Consider the following 20,159-nt stretch of genomic DNA (forward strand, 5'->3'; position numbering starts at 1 on the left):
TGTCATTTAATGGTAGTACAAAAAAAACTGTAATCAATGTACACAAGTAAACAAAAAAAGAGAGAAAAAATATGAAGTGCAATACTTAAATTAGTCCCTGAACATCTCCGAGGACCTGTCCTGGAGCCTCCATGCTGATGCAATCACAAAGAAGGCTCACCGGCAGCTGTATTTTGTGGAGTCTCTGAGGTGGTTTGGTATGTCACTGAAGACTCTGGTAAATTTCTACAGGTATACCGTGGAGAGCATTCTGGCTGGTTGCATCACTGCCTGGTAGGTATGGAGGTGCCAACTCTCAGGACAAGAATAAACTCCAGAGGGTTGTTAACTCAGTCTGCGACATCACAGGCACCAAACCGCTTCATCGAGGGCATCTGCATGAGGTGGTGTTTTAAAAAGCAGCCTCTATCCTCAAAGATCCCCATCACTCAGGCCATGCCCTCTTTACCCTGCTACCATCAGGGAAAAGGTACAAGAGCCTAAAGTCGAGCACTCAGCAGCACAAGGACAGCTTCTTCCCCACTGCCATCAGATTCCTGAATAACCAATGAACCAAAGACATTGCCTATTTTTCGTGCACTATTGTTGTCTTTATTATTTTATTTTATATAGTACTGTTATAAGATGGTTATAATATGTATGTTTACATTATGACGCTGCTGTAAACACAGAATTTCATGACTTGTTCATGACAGTAAATCCTGATTCTGAATTTGTTGTTGAGGAGTCTGATGGTGGAAAACGAGCAGCTGCTCCATATAACGGATCAGTAGTTTCATGTTAAAACTATATTTTATCTAGGTATGGTTTAATAAATTAGTTTTGGGTGGTTACAGGGGCACAAAGACAACACATTAGCATTTTAAACACACACAGTTCTTTGAAGCTGTTAGCTGGTTTCAGCATCAACAAATGCATTGGCATTTTAAACACTTTTGACCACAGAAGCCAGTTTGGAAAGCGAAGACTTCTGATGTTGGATTGCAAGGAGAAAAGATGAAAGGATTTATGATGGTTTTTGAGATAATAAAAACAATAGCTATTATCTCAGAAGCACCTGTGTAAATGCACAACCATTCTGTGTCCATATGGACAGACATCACGGAGGCAGAGGTGGATGTGTAGATTTGAAAATGGAGACTTGGTCAATGGGTGAAAAAATTGCAGTTGATAATGTTTTAAACCTCAAAACTAAGCATGGGCCAAGTGGATATTAAAAAGTTTTTGGAGCCACCAAGCTTTGCAGATTTGAAAAGGGTAAAAGGAGGAGTTGTCACTTATTGCTAGAATTGGAACATGCAGAGGTAAAATGGTCAATGAAAAAAATAGTGATTCAGAAAATTAGAGCTGAACACTATGTAGAAGAAAAGATTTTTGGGGAGGAGGAGTTAAAACAATTTCTTGACCATAGATCTCTTGAACAGTAGTTATAGCTGAGTTAGAAAAAAATTAGAATTGAGTGTGAGAGACAGCATAAGCTAGAGATAGAAAAACAGAAAAGAGGAAAGTCAAAGGAGATTTGAGGTGGAGGAAGCAGAAACAATCAGGAGGTTTTAAATGGAGATGAGAGAAATACCAATTTGGTCAGATCTTGCAGAATTTACAGATGATGATCTTTTAGATTAAAGCCAAGTGAAACTCTTCAAAAGGACAAGATTCTGCTATATTTGCAGACAGCTATTACAAATGTGAAATTTGTGCCCAAAATACCTTTTCAAAACGATAACATGAAGTATCAAAATAAGGTAGAAAATAAATGGCGAAAATCTTTCGATCCATTTTGCAATTATTGTAAAAAAAAGTTGGTCATGCAGTAGAGAATTGTTTTTCCTTGCAGAGAAGGAGAAAAAAGGAACCAGCAAAACTAGCTGCTTGTATTAAAAGAAATGGAAATAAAAAGGGAATTGTTGGTAAAATTAGGAAGGAATTCAAATCTTTTACACCAAGAGACAAGGTTGTCTCTGCAGTAAAGTATCCAATTAAGTTTGAGGATGAATGGGGAATTGTTGCCAGCAAGAGAGTTGGCCAAACTGATTTAAAATTTAAAAACTTTGCAAGTGGAAAAAATCCTCAACATAGTCATTCACAAGGAACAAAAGCTTGTGAGATACAGAAACAAACAGACTGTGAGATAAAAAGCAACTCATCAACCAATTTAAATGATTCTTTGTTAGGTCAAAACTCTGATTCTAAACTTAAAAATAAGGACCTTGTTGAAATAGGGATCAGATCAAGCTTACCAGTAAATGGTAGCTTGTTGTGTGTATTAGAAAATGATTTGGCAGAGGACAAAGTTGTTTCTGCAGTAAAATTAACAGATAAGCCAGTCATTGATGAGAGACAGATTTGGATATAAACCCAGCATGTGCAGTGACAAGAGCGATGACCAGAAAGTTTGCCAGTTGAAACAGTCGTATACTAGATTATTTAAAAGGGGTAGAAGTCTGTGACAGTGAACAGCAGCTGGAAAAGGATGTGTCACTATATGGAGCAAAATTAATAGAAAAAAATGATACTGATCTTGTCAAAGTTAGAGAGAAAGCACTCTCTGATGAGGAAATTAAGAAAATGCCAGTTGGATATTATTAATGAGAAAATGGAAGTAATGTGATAATAAAGGATGGACAGTAGATCACCAAGTTGTACTTCCTAGAGCCTATAGAAGTGAGATTTTGAACATGGCTCATAGCACTCCTTTAGGTAGGCATCTTGGGATAAAGAAAACTACCTACAAAGTTATGAAACAATTTTACTGGTCTAATTTAAGAAAAGATGTTAAGACATTTTGTAAGACCCATCACACTTGTCAAGTTGTGGGGAAACAACAGTGGCACCTTTGAAACCTATTCCTATTTTTGGAGAACCTTTTTCTAAAGTAATTGTGGACTATGTTGGCCCAATGCCCAAAGCAAAAACTGGAAATGTGCAGTTTCTAGGTTTCCTGAAGCAATACCACTCAGGAATATTAAAGGAAAAACTGTGTCTGGGGCTCTAGTAAAATGTTTCACTTCATTTGGTCTGCCTAAAGAAATACAATCAGATCAGGGAAGCAATTTTTTTGCCATATGTACTTCAACAGTTAGTTTATAAATTAGGAGCTAAACAAATTACACAATCAGCATATCACCCATAATCTCAAGAATCTTTGGAGAGGTTCTATTCAACTTTAAAAACTATGATGAGGACTGATTGTTGTGAGAATGAAAAAGATTGAGATGAAGACATTCATTTACTTTTGTTTGCAGTCAAGAAATTGGTATTTGGACATGAAGTTGGAGGACCTATAATGTTGCTAAAAGAACAGTGGGTTAATGAGGATGTGAAGTTGAATTTGTTAGATTATGTTTCAAAATTTCTAGATCGTTGGGAAAATGTGTAAGATAGCTGAGGAGAATTTAAAAGTGTGTTGAGATAAAATGGAAGTCTGGAATAACAGAAAAGCAAGACAGAAGTTGTAAACCAAGGGCTAAGGTGTTAATTCTGTTCTCATCAATTTCTAATGATGTTAGAGCAAGATTTTCAATGATTATGAGATAGAATCTAAGGTGAGTGAAGTCAATTTATGTGGTTAAAACTCCTGATGGGAGACATAAAACACAGAGTCACCATGTTAACATGTTGAAACTTTATTTTGAGAATTTGGAAGTTAGCCAGAACCATCTTACACCAGACTTTTACGAGTTTGGGACTTTAACACACACACACACACACACACACACAGAGTTACATTTATGCATAGTGGTTAAATTTGTTTAGATTAGAGTTTAAGTTAGAGATAAGTAAGAAATGTCATGTTATTACAGTGTAATAAAAACTATTATTTTGAATTTACCATTGTCCGGTGAATTTTCCATTGTTGTTCCTTTGTTAATGCTAACAAAGTCTCTTAAGTCTCGAACAAAATTAAAAGGGTTATTCACATGAGGTCTTGATTGACAAAACTGAAGTACTTATAGATTATCAAATCATACAAGCTGATTCTTATGAGAGTCATTTTAAAGAGAAATAGTTTGATAAAATTTTGAAAACCAATCTTACTGTTAATGTAGCTAAAAGTGAATTTTGTCACTTTTGGTTATGTTGTTGGCCATGGAGGAAAATTGGATCCTGTTCAGGTTAAAGTTCAGAAGCTGTTAATAGATTTTTAGGAATTGTTGGATATTATAGGAAATTCTGTAAAAACTTTGCTGACATTACTCTTCACCTGATTAATATTTTGGAGAAAAGTGAAATGTTTATTTGGACAACCATTTGTCAGGATGCATTTGACATTTGAAAGAAATGCTATGCCATAAACCTGAACTTGAATCACATAATTTTTGGGAAACAAAAGGATGACTGTGATGTTATTGAATATCCAGTAGCTTATATATCTAAGAAATTTAATCCACATCAAAAGGATTATTATACTATTGGAAAATAATTATTATCCCTTGTATTGGCTCTGCAACATTTTGAAGTATATGTTTGCACTTTGTGAGACCTACTTGTCGCCATGTATCTTGATGCATTGGCCACCCCTACCATAGGTGATATTTTGTGTAAATACGCCCCTGACAGGCTCCACCATCAGCTCCAGCAATGCATTCTAGGCACCCACCTGTGAGTAAAAAACTTTTCTCTGACATCATCCTGTACTTTCCTCCACTGATTCTCTCTGATATTTGCTATTGTCACCTAGGAAAGGGGTGCTGGCTTATCTAACCCCTCACAATCTTCTATACCTTTATTAGTTCACCTGATCCTCTGTTGCTCCAAACAGAAAAGTTGTAACTCTGTCAACTTTGTTTCATATGACATGTTCTCCAATCCAGGCAAGCAAGATCCTGGTAAATTTCCTCTGCAACCCCTCCAAAACATCTACATCCTTCCTGTAATGAGGACCAAAACTGAATCCAATACTCCAAGTGAGGTCTAACCATTGTTTTATAGAGCTGAAACATTACCTCGCAGCACTTGAACTTAATCCCCTGACTAATAAATTAAAAATACACTTCCATTTATATAACTGAATTATCCCAAGACAATTATCAGCTTTTCACAATTGATGAGCTTTTTTTGAACTGTAGTAACCATTGTCTTGGAGACATCACAATGTCCTTCCTAAAGCCACGAATTAAATGAACCAACAAATATTGCTAAACACACCATTCGCCTTTTTAACCACTCTTTCAACTTGTGAGGGATCCATAGACTTGGAGCCCAAGAACTCTTCTTCCACACTATTAAGAATTAAGCATCTGTAAAGGTACAGGAGCCTAAAGATGAGCACTCAACATCAAAAGGACATTTTCTTCCCTGCTCCCATCAGATTCCTGAATAATCAAAGACATTCCCTTACATTTTGTGCACTATTATTTTTATTTGTTTTTTGTAATGTTGTAAGATGGTTTATAAGATGAATGTTTTCACTCTGATGTTGCTGCAAACACCGAGTTTCATGACTTGTTCATGACAATAAATCCTGATTCTGTTATTGAGGAATCTGATGGTGGAAAAATAGCAGCTGCTCCATGTAATGGAGTTAATATTAATCCGTAGTTTCAAGTTAAAACTATATTTTATCTAGGTATTGTTGCCGCAAAACATCAAATTTCAGGACCTGTTCATGACAATAAATTCTGCTTCTGATTACTAAGCTGTCATCACTCAATCTCAGCAAGTTTGGCAGTATTTGTTGGTTCATGCAATTTGTGGCTTTTGGAAGGAACACTGTGAATTTTCCAAGACAATGGTGACTACAGTTAAAAAAAAAGCTTATGAATTGTGAAAAGCTGAGAAGTTTTAGGGGTTATTCAGTTATATTAATGGAAGTGTATTTTCAATTCAATGAGAAGTTGTTCTGGCAAAAACCTGGAACAAAACATCCTAAAGTAAACAATCTGCCAAAGAAAACAAGTGATGAAAAATGGAGTTTAGCCCAACTTTTATTTTTTTAGCCTAATTTAATGTCAGAAAAGCTTCAGATATAAATTGTTCATCATCTATATTAGGCGCGTACACATTCAGCAATGTCCATGATTCTGCAAAAAGTTTACAATTCAACATTAAAATTTGACCAGCTGTTTCAAAGAATGATTCCAGTTCAAACAGTATTTTCTTATGGTCCAAAATCGCCACTCCTCGTGCTTTAGAATTCTTCTTTGGCTTGGCTTCGCGGACGAAGATTTATGGAGGGGATAAAAAGTCCACGTCAGCTGCAGACTCGTTTGTGGCTGACAAGTCCGATGCGGGACTGGCAGACACGATTGCAGCGGTTGCAGGGGAAAATTGGTGGTTGGGGATGGGTGTTGGGTTTTTCCTCCTTTGCCTTTTGTCAGTGAGGTAGGCTCTGCGGTCTTCTTCAAAGGAGGTTGCTGCCCGCCAAACTGTGAGGCGCCAAGATGCACGGTTTGAGGCGATATCAGCCCACTGGCGGTGGTCAATGTGGCAGGCACCAAGAGATTTCTTTAGGCAGTCCTTGTACCTTTTCTTTGGTGCACCTCTGTCACGGTGGCCAGTGGAGAGCTCGCCATATAACACGATCTTGGGAAGGCGATGGTCCTCCATTCTGGAGACGTGACCCATCCAGCGCAGCTGGATCTTCAGCAGCGTGGACTCGATGCTGTCGACCTCTGCCATCTCGAGTATTTCGACGTTAGGGATGTAAGCGCTCCAATGGATGTTGAGGATGGAGCGGAGACAACGCTGGTGGAAGCGTTCTAGGAGCAGTAGGTGGTGCCGGTAGAGGACCCATGATTCGGAGCCGAACAGGAGTGTGGGTATGACAATGGCTCTGTATACGCTTATCTTTGTGAGGTTTTTCAGTTGGTTGTTTTTCCAGACTCTTTTGTGTAGTCTTCCAAAGGCGCTATTTGCCTTGGCGAGTCTGTTGTCTATCTCATTGTCGATCCTTGCATCTGATGAAATGGTGCAGCTGAGATAGGTAAACTGGTTGACCGTTTTGTTTATGAAATTACATGTCCAACCCAATCTCTCTTCAATTTCAAGTGTACTTTTTCAGTTAAATGTGTTTCCTGTAAAAAGGCCATATCAACTTTTATCTTTTTAATATAAGCCACCTGTTTACACTTAATCGGATTATTTAAACCTTGTGCATTAAAAGTAGCGAAATTCAAATTAGACATTTTATATTAAATAAAGTTTATAAATCACACGTATTCTAAAAAAAGACTCCCCTTGCTCAAAAAAACAAAAGAAACTTCTCTAATAAACTACAAGAAAAAACTCCAACTAAAAGAAAACCCCCCAAAAAAACTCTCGCAAAACTACACCAATGTAGTAACTCCCCACTTAACTGGGAGTGGTACAAAAACCCACTAGTGGCAGATGACTATCGAAAACTTCAGAGTCATCCACCCTCCCCAGTCGAACCTCTCAACAAATATATATGCATCTCAATCATATCATATTCCCAATGATTTCAATCCCAAAACTTGTTCCGTATCTTCAATTTCAATCAGACTCTTTGACATATCTCCTCTTTGTCCATTCCCATTTCCATTCTTCTTATCAGACATTTTCCTCTTAAGCGACAATTGCCGATCAGCTCCTCGCATATCTGGCAAAGAATTAGCAAAAATTAATGCATCATTCTCAAAAAACTGAGTTTGAAAATTCCCATAGAAAACTTTCAATGCAGCAGGATACCGAAAGGTAAACTTATACCCCGTTCTCCACAGTCCTTCTTTTGCTGAATTAAATTCTTTACATCTCTTAATTATCTCCTGACTCAAATCAGCATAAAAAAACACTCTACTACCTTGAACCATTAATGGAGTTTAATGTCTTCGAGCATTCTGAAAGAACATTGTGATGTTTCCAAGACAATGGTAACTACAGTTCAAAAAAAACTTATGAATTGTGAAAAGTTGAGAATTGTTAGGGTTTATTCAGTTATATTAATGGAAATGTATTTTCAATTCAATGAGAAGTTGTTCTGGCAAAAACTTCCAACAAAACATCCTAAACAATCTGCCAAAGAAAGCAAGTGATGAAAAATGGAGTTTAGCCCGACTTTTCTTGATATACTCCATGTCTTCCATTGCCAGTTTACATCAGTAAATCAGCTACAGATCACATTTGAAGAGACTGGGTTGGCAAGGTACTCGCTATGGCAAAATTAAAGATCACTCATGCACCCCTTAGGCTTCAGGCTGATCAAAGAGACTGAAAGGTCACCTGCAAAGATCAAACCATGGCAATATTCTCATTTCATCGAACTGAAGCCTTGAACCAAGAGCAAAATGCCTGAAATCTGAAGGAATGCAGAAATACAGGGAATATATCAACAGCTTAGGTCATGGTGTTGACCTTTCAGAAAAAAAAATCCCACGGGGTGATTAAAGATTTGCTCCTCTTCTGTCTGAAGGCGAAATGGTGAAGTATTTAAGATAAATAATCCCCACCTAAAATATTGTTTGACCATTTCAACTCATGGACTCCGCTGAGTCCCTCGCTTGTTCGAGCATTGAGTTCTGACTGAGAATCAAAAAGTTGACTTTCCTTTGGTGTTGTGCTCGTGCATTGCCCTGATCTTGCTGAGCAAATTGCAGGCTGAGTGGTGTTTGCCTTGCCCCCGTGTCGTGGAACGGCTCCACGCTGAAGGCTGCTGGGGAGGGTGATCATGCAGACAGTGAGGCATGCAGACCAGGTCCAGGAAGTGGACGGTTGCTCAATCGATGAATGAGCGTCTCCTCGGGGAGTGGGGTTACTTTTCCGGCGCGGTGCTGCTCAGGTGCCGTCCGCCCGCGCCGCGGTGGGGGAGTGTGCGCGCGCCCCTTTGGTCGCCGCGGCGGCTGCAGCGGGAGGCACCCGGCCGGGAGCGGGCTGCCCGAGGCTGTGTGGACCAGGCAGCTGCGGGTAGAAGGGGCACTTGCCTTGCTTGGACGGGAGCTCCAGTTAAAAGTTGGCGAGGGACTTGCATCGCCGTCAGCTCGCTTGATCGGACATGAACAGGTAACTTTAAAAGTGATAGAAAAGTAACTTTTATCTCAGCAACAAATGTATTGAATGAGAACTGCCCTGTGATTTTTTTAAAATACGATTGGTGAAATATTTAATTGCATTTCGAACTAATTCTTTCTTCCCTTATCGCATTGCAAATTTAAGCTGGTGCAGTTTGAGAGTGCGGTGCGGGTGTCGCAGGCACCCCCCCACCCCAGTCTGCCATCTGCTGGCTATTTGGTGAAGCAGAGCGACACTTGTTGCTGCTCTTCATTCATGGAGGTGAGGTGCATGTGTGAGGTCTTTATCCAATTCCAGCTTTGCATTTTGATAAGCACCTCAGGACTATAAAATGCATATTTTTTAATTGCAGTGGTTGACATTAAGGAAAGTGTATTGTGCTACAGCTGCAAAATGATCTGCAACTTTTTGTCACCTCAGTCTGAGGCTGATCTCTAGAATCCGATCTCAGAGTGGTCAGTTGAATTATTTGCATAGCAGCTTTTTTTAAAAAAAAGATAGTATGATAACACTGAAGTTTTTGTAGAGTTGCCTTCCTAATTCTAATGCTGCCATTCAAAGGGATAAACCCAAAAGGAAGTGAGGTGTAGGGTTAGGCAGGGAATTCCAGAACTTTGGGGGTGTGGGGGAGATTGGTTGGTGGTTTGCCAGCTGAAGATCTGGTGGTCCACGTGGAGTGGTTTAAATTTAAGACCATTCAAGAGGCCAGAATAAGAGAAACAGATCCATGAGAGGAGGACATGGAGAGGCAGACCAGGAGTGTTGTTGAATAGATAGTTTAGAAGTTCTAAAGTCATGATGAAGCCTTTAGTTCGTGGTGTGCATAACATTTCGGCAAAATAATTTAAACTCAATGGAGTAAATATTGTTTTTATTATTGAACAGGTATTTAAAGAGAAAAATCTTTTCTGCTTCCTGGGTGCAGAAACTTGTGACAAGAAATTGTCTTAAAAGATTCCCACCCTGGCATCATTGTAATAAATCATTTTTTTAATTTAATGGCAGGTTGGACAGTCTTTTCTATATATGTATGTGTGTGTGTGTGTGTGTGTGTGTCCAACACCCAACCCCAACCAACCAATTTTCCCTTGCAACCGCTGCAACTGTGTCTGCCTGTCCCGCATCGGACTTGTCAGCCACAAACGAGCCTGCAGCTGACGTGGACTTTTTACCCCCTCCATAAATCTTCGTCCGCGAAGCCAAGCCAAAGAAGAGAGAGAGATATACGTGTGTGTGTGTGTGTGTGTGTGTGTGTGTGTGTGTGTGTGTGTGTGTGTGTATATATATGTGTGTATGTATATATATATGTGTGTATGTATATATATATGTGTGTGTGTGTATATATATGTGTGTGTATATGTGTGTGTGTGCATATATATATATATGTGTGTGTATATATATATATATATGTGTATGTATATATATGTGTGTATGTATATATGTGTATGTATATATATGTGTGTATGTATATATATATATGTATATATATGTGTGTGTGTATATATATATATAATATATCAGAAGACTGATTATTCATATCTTTGTTATTATAATAGCTCTAACTTAAATTATGATTATGACAATTGGTCAATAAAATTATTACCATTCTACTTTAAACACTTGTTATTTTAATTAGCTAAAAGAAAGTATAAAACAACAATAACTCCTTTTTGAAATTGAATCTATGCAAGTCCCTTCAAATCTTGCAATATTACCTCATGTATTCCGATTTGAAACCTAATCTACCTCTTCTACTAAAATATGATTTAGATATCATTACTTTGAGATTTAGATATCATTACTTTGCATGTTATAGATGATTTTGTTGAAACTTGGAGGTTGTGAACTTGTTTGATATATAAAAAGAAAGATAACTACAGTACTTTACAAAATAATGTCCACTCATCATGGGTTTAAAAAAAATAAGTGTCAAGTTTGATGTATCTCAATAACATAACATTGACTATTGCTTTAATAATACACTGGATGTTCAACTTTCTGAGCAGTTCTCATCAATGCACTTTGACTAAAGGAGCTAAAAGAAGATCCTTGGTTACTTTTTCTGAACTTGATCTATATTTCTTTGAACAGATTGTTCTTTTTGAAATGTGCTCATCTCCATCATTTTATCATATATATTTTTTTTAAATCAAAGTTCCCTGCTGATGGTTTCAATCATCTCAAACCTCTGTTCACAGGAGGATTAATTTCTCTTAAAATTGGGGTGGAAATACTGAAATCACTAGTCATACTGGCAGAGATTCAACCTGCTTTTGTTCAAGATTCCTTAGAATGACAAGTCTGAAACACAAGGTCAACAATTTAAAATTGTCACTGAGAGTGAGGAGAGGGGTCAAGGAAAATCTCTCCACACAGTGAGTTGCTTATGCAAATATCACTTTAGTACAGCAGTGCTTGAGGCTTTTGTAATATAAAGGGAAAATCTGATAAATATTTAGAACAGGGATGGATCAGTGGGATTAGTTTGAATCCCTCTAACAATGAGTCATGTTATCTCCCTTTACAGTGCTTCCATTGTTGAGCATTTGTCCCTCCAGAAGAGAAAGCTGGAATTGGCTGTGATAAACTGGGAGGGTGATTAGTGGTTCTAAAATTGTGCTGTATTTCTACCACTTGCAGACTAGAGTTGAAGTTACATGTGTTAGATGCCAAGGAGATCAAAAAATTATTTCAATGGGGGTAATCTTGAATTTTGAAGGGTAGGATCCTGTTTTGCAAGATTACACTAAATGTGGAAAGACTTGATCTTTCGCTTCAGAGCTGTAGAAGACTGATCTTAAAATGACATTTGATCCATTTAGGAAATTAATCAAGGAAGTCTGCAGATTCTGGGGTCATGTTAATACAGTCATTTTTCCAATTCACTTCACCTCAGACAGAGTACAACTCTTCTTGGCCTCCATCAGTCATGATCGACCATGGGAGTCACTGGTTTGTTGGAGCAGCATCGACTATGTCTATGAAGGGTGATTCGGGAACAACAGGCTCTGCCACAGTTGCTGCAAATATAAGGCATCGTTGAATTGCTCTTCACTTAGCCCCCCCGCTCCTCAAACTGAGTCGAGATTGCTCTTTTGCTTTGTTCTAGGCGTGGATAAAGAGTACCTTGCCATTTGTTGCATTCATCTGCAACTTCGGAGTACAACTAATAGCCACAAAACAAAAACATTTAGTGCTAGCAACCATCAATTAATTTCACCCTACAACTTTATGATTTACACTTTTCTCTTGATTAATAAGATTTAATTGTTTTGATAATTAATTAACCATGATAATAATGAATAAATTGATACTAATAAACCATTGACATTAATGAATTAAAGGGGTATTAATGAATGATTGATAATGTAATAGCAAATGTGGGTAAATTTCTAAAAGAATTGTGGAAGGTTCATGATGATTGGTTAAATAAGTAGTGGAGAGTGATTTTCTGAAAGGATTGATGGTTTTATAGATTCTCAAGAAATGAACAATATTAGAATCATTTCCTCTAAATTATAATCAGAAATGTAGAGGACAGGACAGATGAAGTTAATCGCATTTCAAAGATGATTATTTTGGGGTTTTTTTAAAAACAGATTCCACTGGCCAAATATAACTTGGAGAGAAGGACAGGGATGAAAAGTGAAAGTAAATAACTTGACAAATGTACTTGGGAAAAAAAAGAGTATTTAATTTGCAATATTATAACCGACTGCTACAAAGGAACACACACTTGCAGTATGGGGGGTTAAGATCTGAAATTTATTGAGGCTGGAATGGCTCCTTTTATACAGTTGGAGTTCCCGCTGTTTGTTTGGTTGGTTGACAGCAGTCGCATAAATAACAATATCGGGCGGGAACATTCTAGCATGTGAATACCCTTCTTCCCCGACCTGTTATTGATCTGTTTGCTGGGCAGCTTGGTTAGCACCATTTTAGGGCTGCTGGTCTTGTACTGCTCCAGCTTTTAACCACACCCGTTTGCTGTGTTAAGGGATGTGTTACAGTGTTAAGTTTCTGTTTACTACTGTGTGATGTGCTGGCTTGATCTTTGCGGTGGTGGGCCGTCACATGACCACCCCCAGAACCGGCGCTACAGATCATAGTGTCCTTGGATGCAGTTCTCCAATGTCTTTAGTGGTCTGCCTCTGTGTCGAGGTGCTGGCGTCTTTACGGGTTGTGTCGGATCTGTGTGTTCTGGCTTGAGCCTGTCTGCGGTGAAGGTCTCTGGTTTGCCACCGATGTCCAATTCGAAGGTGGCCTCGTTGTTCCTGATGACTCAGAAGGCCCTTTGTAGGGCTTCTGTAGTAGTGGATGATGTGGCCCTCTGCCACATACTCACAGTCTTGGAGTTCTTTAGGGATGTTGAACTTGGCTTGTCCGTGTCTGGAGCGTGGGATTGGAGCCTGGTTACTGACCTTTCCCCGCAGCCTGTCCAGGAAGGTGGTTATATCCTCCTGTTGACCTCTGGCCGGTGGGACGAAATCCCCGGGGACCATGAGTGGAGTTCCCTAGATGAGCTTGGCAGTGGATGTGAGGAGGTCTTCCTTCGGGGCTGTATGAATCCCCAGCAATGCCCATGGCAGTTCGTCTACCCAGTTTGAGCCCTTGAGTCTGGTCATCAGGGTGGCTTTGAGGTGCCTGTGGAAGCGCTCAACCAGCTTGTAAGACTCCGGGTGGTATGCTTTCGTGTGGTGCAGCTGAGCATCCCACAGGTTGGCAATGTTGGTCCACAAGCTGGAGGTAAATTGTGCACCTCTGTCAGAGAACCTTGCTACCCAGGGCGAGATGAGTGCCTTGGCGCAGGACCTGGTGGATGTGTCGGCCAGGGGGATTGCTTCTGGCCACCTGGTGAAATGGTTGACCACTGTGAACAGGTAGCAGGAACCCTGTGAGACTGGTAAGGGTCCCACTATGTCCACGCGAATGTGGTCAAATCTTGGTTCTGTTGACTTGAAAGGCTATGGGGGGACCTTGGTGTGCCTTTGTACCTTGGCTGTTTGGCACTGCGTGGACGTCTTGGTCCACCAGACTTGCTTCCGCAACCCATGTCATGTGTACTTACCAACCAGACCGTGGTCCTGATTGATGGATGTGCCAGCCTGTGGATAGAGTTGATAACTCATCGCCTCTATGCCATTGGGACGATAGGCCGAACCTGCACGGTAGCCACATCACACGGGAGGATAGTGTTACCTGTGCTGACTGGGTTGTCCTGAAGCTTTGTGACGACGGTCCTGTACTGACTTATCTCGTCGTTCTGCTGCTGTGCCTCTGCCAGTGCCATGAAATCCAGTTTGTTAGCCAGAAAGTGGATGCTCTGTCTCGACAAGGCGTCCATGACGACATTGTCTTTTCCTGAGATGTGCCTTACGTTGGTGGCGCACTCTGAACCGTAAGACAAGTGTCTCTGCTGGCGGGCTGACAAGGGGTTGGAGATCTTGGTCAGTGGCTTGTGGTCCATAAAAGCCCTTCCCTCAAGGAAGTACCGGAAGTGGCAGATGGCTAAGTACTGTGCCAGTAGCTTTCTGTCGAAAGCACTGTACTTTAGCTCAGGGGGCCGCAGATGTTTACTGAAGAAAGCAAGCAGACGCCAACTTCCTTCTATCTGCTGCACCAATTGTCGTTCCTGAGGCATCAACTGTGAGGTCTGTGGGTGTGTCTGTCATGGGGTATAGGCCAGGAGTGCAGCATTACACAGGGCTTACTTCGCTTCCACAAAAGCTCATGTGGAGTCATCATCCAAGGTCAAGTCCTTGGCCTTGCTGGTCATTAGGGTAAAGAGTGGGCACATAGTTCGAGCCGTTGTTGGGATGAATCTGTGATAAAAGTTGATCGTCCCCACGAACTCCTGCAGTCCTTTGGTTGTACTGGGCCTCAGGAAGTTGTGGATAGCCTCCACCTTGCTGGGTAGTGGTGTGGCCCCGCATTTGGTAATTCTGTGGCCCAGGAAGTCAATCGTGCTCAGCCCGAACTGGCATTTAGCCAGGCTGTGAGTAAGGCTGAACTTACGTAGGCAACTATAGAGGCTTCGGAGGTGTTGTAGTTGTTCCTGCTTGGTTCTGCTTGCCTCTAGAATATTGTCTAAGTAGACGAAAATGCCGTTTGGGTCTCGGCCCACTGTGTCCATCAGTCGCTGGAAGGTCTGTGCCGTGTTCTTGAGCTGAAATGGCAACCACAGGAACTCGAACAGCCCAAATGGAGTGATGGATGGCTGTCTTGGGGATGTTGTCAGGGTGCAGCGCCATTGGGTTGGTACCCTTGCACCAAGTCCATTTTGGAGAAGATCGTCACTCCGTGTAGGTTTGCTGCAAAGTCCTGGATATGCGGCATGGAGTAACGATCTGGAGTGATGGCCTCATTAAGCCGACGGTAATTGCTGCTCGGTCACTAGCCCACAGATACTTTAGGCACCATATGCAGGGGAGAAGCCCGTGGACAGTCTGACTGCTGAACAATGGCTAACTCCTCGAGCTTGTAGAACTCCTCTTTGGCCAGTTGGAGCCTCTCTGGGGAAGTCATCTCGCCCTTGAATGGCGAGGTGGATCCTTGGTAAATATGATGCAATGTTGGGGCATTTCCACCATGAACTGAGGGGAAAGGATTGCCGAGAACTCGGCCAGCACCTTGGAGAACTCATCGTATGAGCTGTGGATGGAGTCCAGGTGCAGTGCCGAGATGCCTCTAAGTGCGAAGGTTTGGAACATCTCCGCGTGCACAAGTCTCTTGCCCTTGAGGTCTACTAGGAGGCCATGGGCCCGCAGGAAGTCTGCTCCGAGGAGTGGCTTTTCCACTGCAGCCAGCGTGAACTCCCACTAGAAGTGGCTGCCTCCATATGCTACTGTTGTTGGCAGCCCTCAATGTGAGACCCGCTTGCCTGCATCTAGTGTTCAAACCTGTCGGGGGCATCACGCTAACCTCCACTCCTGTATCCACCAAGAATTGTCTACTGGAAAGGCGATCCCATTCGTACAGGAGGCTCTCTCGATGGCTAGCCTGGTCGAACCGTCCAGATGGTCAGGAACTTGAGGCCAACTGCGCTGATCGCTGCTTCACTATCCATCGCTGGGTTGAGAAGCCGTCTAAACTGTCGAGGTCACCAATTGTAGCCAACTGCTACAAAGAAACACACACATTAAGCTTTATTGAGGCTAGAAAGGCTCCTTTTATATAAGTTGGTGTTCCCACTATTTGATTGATTGGTTGACATCAGCTGCATGAATAACAATAGCGGGTGGGAACATTCTTGCATGTGAATTGATCTGTTAGCTGGGCAGCTTGGCTAGTGCCATTTTAGGGCTGCTGGTCTTGTACTGCTCCAGTTTTCAACCACACTGGTTCGCTGTGTTAAGAGACATGTTACAGTGTGTTATGCTGCTGTTTACTACCGCGTGCACTGCGCGATGTGCCAGGCCATCACAATACAATAGGTCTTTTAACTTCAAATATTCAAAGCTTGCCGGATTGAAAATATAGGCTATTATTGATTATACAGGACTTGTGATGGCTTAAAAAATAGTTTCAATTGAGTTTTGCAGTAGGATAAATGAAACTTTAATTCATAATTCCATATTTACCATATTTCCTTTACAGCATATAAGGAAATGATTTCAGCCCATTAAGTTGATGGTGATTAAAAACAATCCTCCAACTGATTCATTTTTCCCCGTAACTTAATCTTGCATCAGCTCTTCCAAGATCATCTACACACAGTAATTAACAGTGGTCAGTTTGATTGCACCACTATGTGACCCATCACTGCACTTTAAATAAGCATTTTGCTTGATATCAATCTGAAAATAAAGGAAGTTTTGTCTAATGACAGAAGTTGTATCTTGATACACTTGACTATAAATTTCAATATCCAGGATTATGTAGTTGGATTCTCAGTCGGGTCTTTTCCACAAAAGAGATGTGTTCCAATGACTTGCATGAACAGATTAGGATTGAAATATTTGTTAATGGCACCTTATTAACAAATATGGTCGACACAGAGAGAGGCTGTGCAAAATATAGGAAGACAATTTACATCTTGTGGTGGACTGTTAGCCAGAATCAGACATACACAAAGATAAAGACTGTAATTCACAAAGACTTCCACAGAGCCAGGCTGGCTGTGGCTGCAGCCACTCTGAGTGAGGCCTTGGGAGGCCGGCACAGGCTTGTATCCTGAAGGGTGATTGACACCTGACTGGGTGGGGCTTGATCCATTCAGGTCGATTGATTGACAGCCGGCCAGGTGTTGTCCTGTCCCCTTACACTCCTGCAGGTACAGAGGTTGCCCCCTGCAGTAGGGCGGTGGTGTACCACCACACTTCTATAATGAGTTTGCAGTTGGCCAATACATTTGACATGGTGGCTATGTGAAAATGTATTTTGATACTTGGAAAATGTCCAATTTGGGTAGAGGAATATAGGACCCTGGGGTGTCACTAAAAGGAGCATATCTGGTTAACAAAGCTACTCTTAGCAAAAAAAAATTCTCATTTATTTCCAGATAAACAAATTTGAGAAATTGGGACAACATTCTAATCTTGGAAAGGATATTGATTATGGAACAATTGGGGTGCTGCAACTATTCTGATCTCCATCTTATAGGTTTTTAGAGGCACAAGAGAAATCGTAAATAAGATTGAATGGAATGGAGCTATCTCTGAAAGATTATGTTGGACAGGCTTTATTAAGAAGAGGTGTCATCATCTGTTTACCAGAAGTTTGCTAATTTGAATACTAAGAAGATGTTTTCACTTGAGAGTAAAACATGGATCCTCTGACCAAATCTCAAGTAAATTCATTAGGAAATTCAAGATTAACTGTTTTTACCCAGACAATAGTAAGAATGTGGTATTTTTTACTTGTAACTAACAACATAAATGGCTAGATAAACACAAAGGAGAAAGAAATAAAAGGATATGTTAAGGGACAAGATGAAGAAGTGTGTTAAGCATAAACACCTGCACAGATCAGTCAAGTCAAATGGTCCTTTCTGTGTTGAAAATACCTTGTCACCTTAATTTCATCTAAAGCTTAATCTGTCCTATCTTTTCATAGTAATTGCTCCACGATGGGGCTAGCAGAGTATCTGGTTGGCTTGAATTGGCAACCTACTGCATTATGTAAGAAAATGACTTCTTTAAGATAGAAAAAGTAAACTGTTTAGTTTGCATTTTTTTTTAAATCTGTGTGTTATACTTGTTTAATTTTATGAATCATTTGTTGGCTTTGAGCCCAAGTCTTGTCTTGATTTTAAAAAGTGTATTCAGAAAGAAGAGATTGGTGGGGGGGGGAGCGTGGCAAGAGGGCATAAAGGCAAGACATGTATTCCACTCCCAGCTGGAACTAAACGCATTTTTACCATATAAGTTGTTTAAAATCAGTTAAAAATAATATTTTTAATTTTTTAAACAATAGTAAATTACTATGGCAACTAATGTAAAAAAAAATCTAAGGCTTAACTCTAAAAGAATCCTCTGAGTCAATTTCGGCAATTTCCAAGGCCCAGAGGACCCCAGTTTGGCTGATCTTGACACTGGCGCCAACCTTGTTTTTGCAAGATGGCGCCGGCACCCTGGTGAGTTCCGTGTGCGCGGACAACATGGTCAACAGAGAGACCTGCAGCCCCGCGATCTTGCCGGCCACCCTGGGGACGCGTGGAGTAGCGTCGGAAGACGCTCTGATGCGCCCCATGGCTTTGTCCGGACTGTGTGGAGTGTCATGAGTCTGGGAGCTCCTTTATAAGGTGTGGGCTGCGGGGTTGCTCGAACGCCGGCGACCCGAAGAGGTCGGGGTACTAGCGTTGGGTGTCCAGACCCACAGCCGCAATGTCAAGTTGTCGACACCGACAGAAGAGGAATACTTACCTTTGCAGAATACGTCCAGCAGGGGGAGCCAGCAACCTATGAAGGTAAATCTCAAAAAGTGGAACCGGAACATGGAATGGATCAAGTATTTACAGTTCTGGAAGGGATTGCCTATCAGATGGGTAATGTGTTAAAGCAAATATCAGATCAAATGAATCAAGGATTTATGGAAGTGAAAATGAAGATGCATACTTTATGTGCAGAAATGTCAAATATGAAGCAAGATATGAATGTAGTCAAAAATGATGTTAATAGATGTATAATATCTTGATACTGTACAAGAATTAAAAAAAAAATTGAGACAACTTTCTCTGAGTGTCAAAGTCAAGTGGAGCGTAATAGAGAAATAATAGAAGAAGTGGAAAGATCTTTTGTAGATTGGGGAATTCAAAAAAGAGACTTATTGAAGAAGATTGATTCTTTGGAAAATCAGAGTCGGAGAAATAATGTGAAGATAGTTGGTCTTCCAGAAGATGTTGAAGGCTCTGATCCTATAAAATTCTTTAAACGGTGGATCACAGAAGTTTTGAGTAAAGAGTTCTTTCCTGAAGGTTTGGAGTTAGATAGGGGTCATAGAGCTCTGAGAAGAAAACTGCTTCCAGGACAACCGCCGAGAGCAGTTTTGATTCGTTGTTTAAAATACCAGGATAGAGAAATGATTTTACATATGCAGTACAAAAAGCACGAGAAAGCCAATCTCCATTAATGGTTCAAAACAACAGAGAACTCCTTTATGCTGATTTGAGTCAAGAAGTTATTCCAATATGGTGAGAATTCAATACGGCTAAAGATGTTCTGTGGCGAAAAGGGTATAAATTTGCTTTTCGTTACCCTGCAATTTTGAAGGTTTTTTATGGAAACTTTCAATCTCAGTTTTTTGAAAATGGTCATGATGCCTTAGTTTTTGCGAACTCTCTACCGGAATTGAGAAGAAATGGTCATTCTCCGCCTTTGTCTCCTAAAGGGAGATTAAATGGAAATGGAATTGGAAATGGGAAGAATGGAAAAAATGGAAAGAAAAAAAAAATACAGAATCCTCTTGATCGTTGGGTGTGGAGTTACTGGATTGAAGATATGGACTATATTTGAATGTGTTTATCTATATAATAAATATGAATCTGGGGGTGGGGGGTGTATGACACCGAAAACTTTGCTAGTCATCTACCACCAGTGGGTTTCCCACACCCAGTTTTTTAGGGTATACTTCCTTTGGGTGTTTTTTTTTGCATGTTTTTTTTATTTTTGTTTTGATTTTTTTTTTAAGAGGGGTTTTTCTCTCCTTTTTTTCATCTTTGAAGGATTACAAAGGGGAGCATTATTTTATAGGGT

General features: G+C 40.5%; 1 protein-coding gene across 1 annotated transcript in view; it reads left to right on the top strand.

The window, feature by feature from the left end:
• Nucleotides 1-8,712: 8,712 nt before the first annotated feature.
• Nucleotides 8,713-20,159, top strand: part of adamtsl7 (ADAMTS-like 7) — a 573,773-nt gene continuing 562,326 nt past the window's right edge. The window contains exon 1 of the mRNA XM_069925866.1: nt 8,713-8,958. The gene's annotated coding sequence lies outside the window, so the exon portion shown is untranslated. The remainder of the gene's footprint in view (nt 8,959-20,159) is intronic.

Source organism: Narcine bancroftii, chromosome 3, assembly GCF_036971445.1.
Source record: "Narcine bancroftii isolate sNarBan1 chromosome 3, sNarBan1.hap1, whole genome shotgun sequence".
NCBI classification, from domain to species: Eukaryota; Metazoa; Chordata; class Chondrichthyes; order Torpediniformes; family Narcinidae; genus Narcine; species Narcine bancroftii.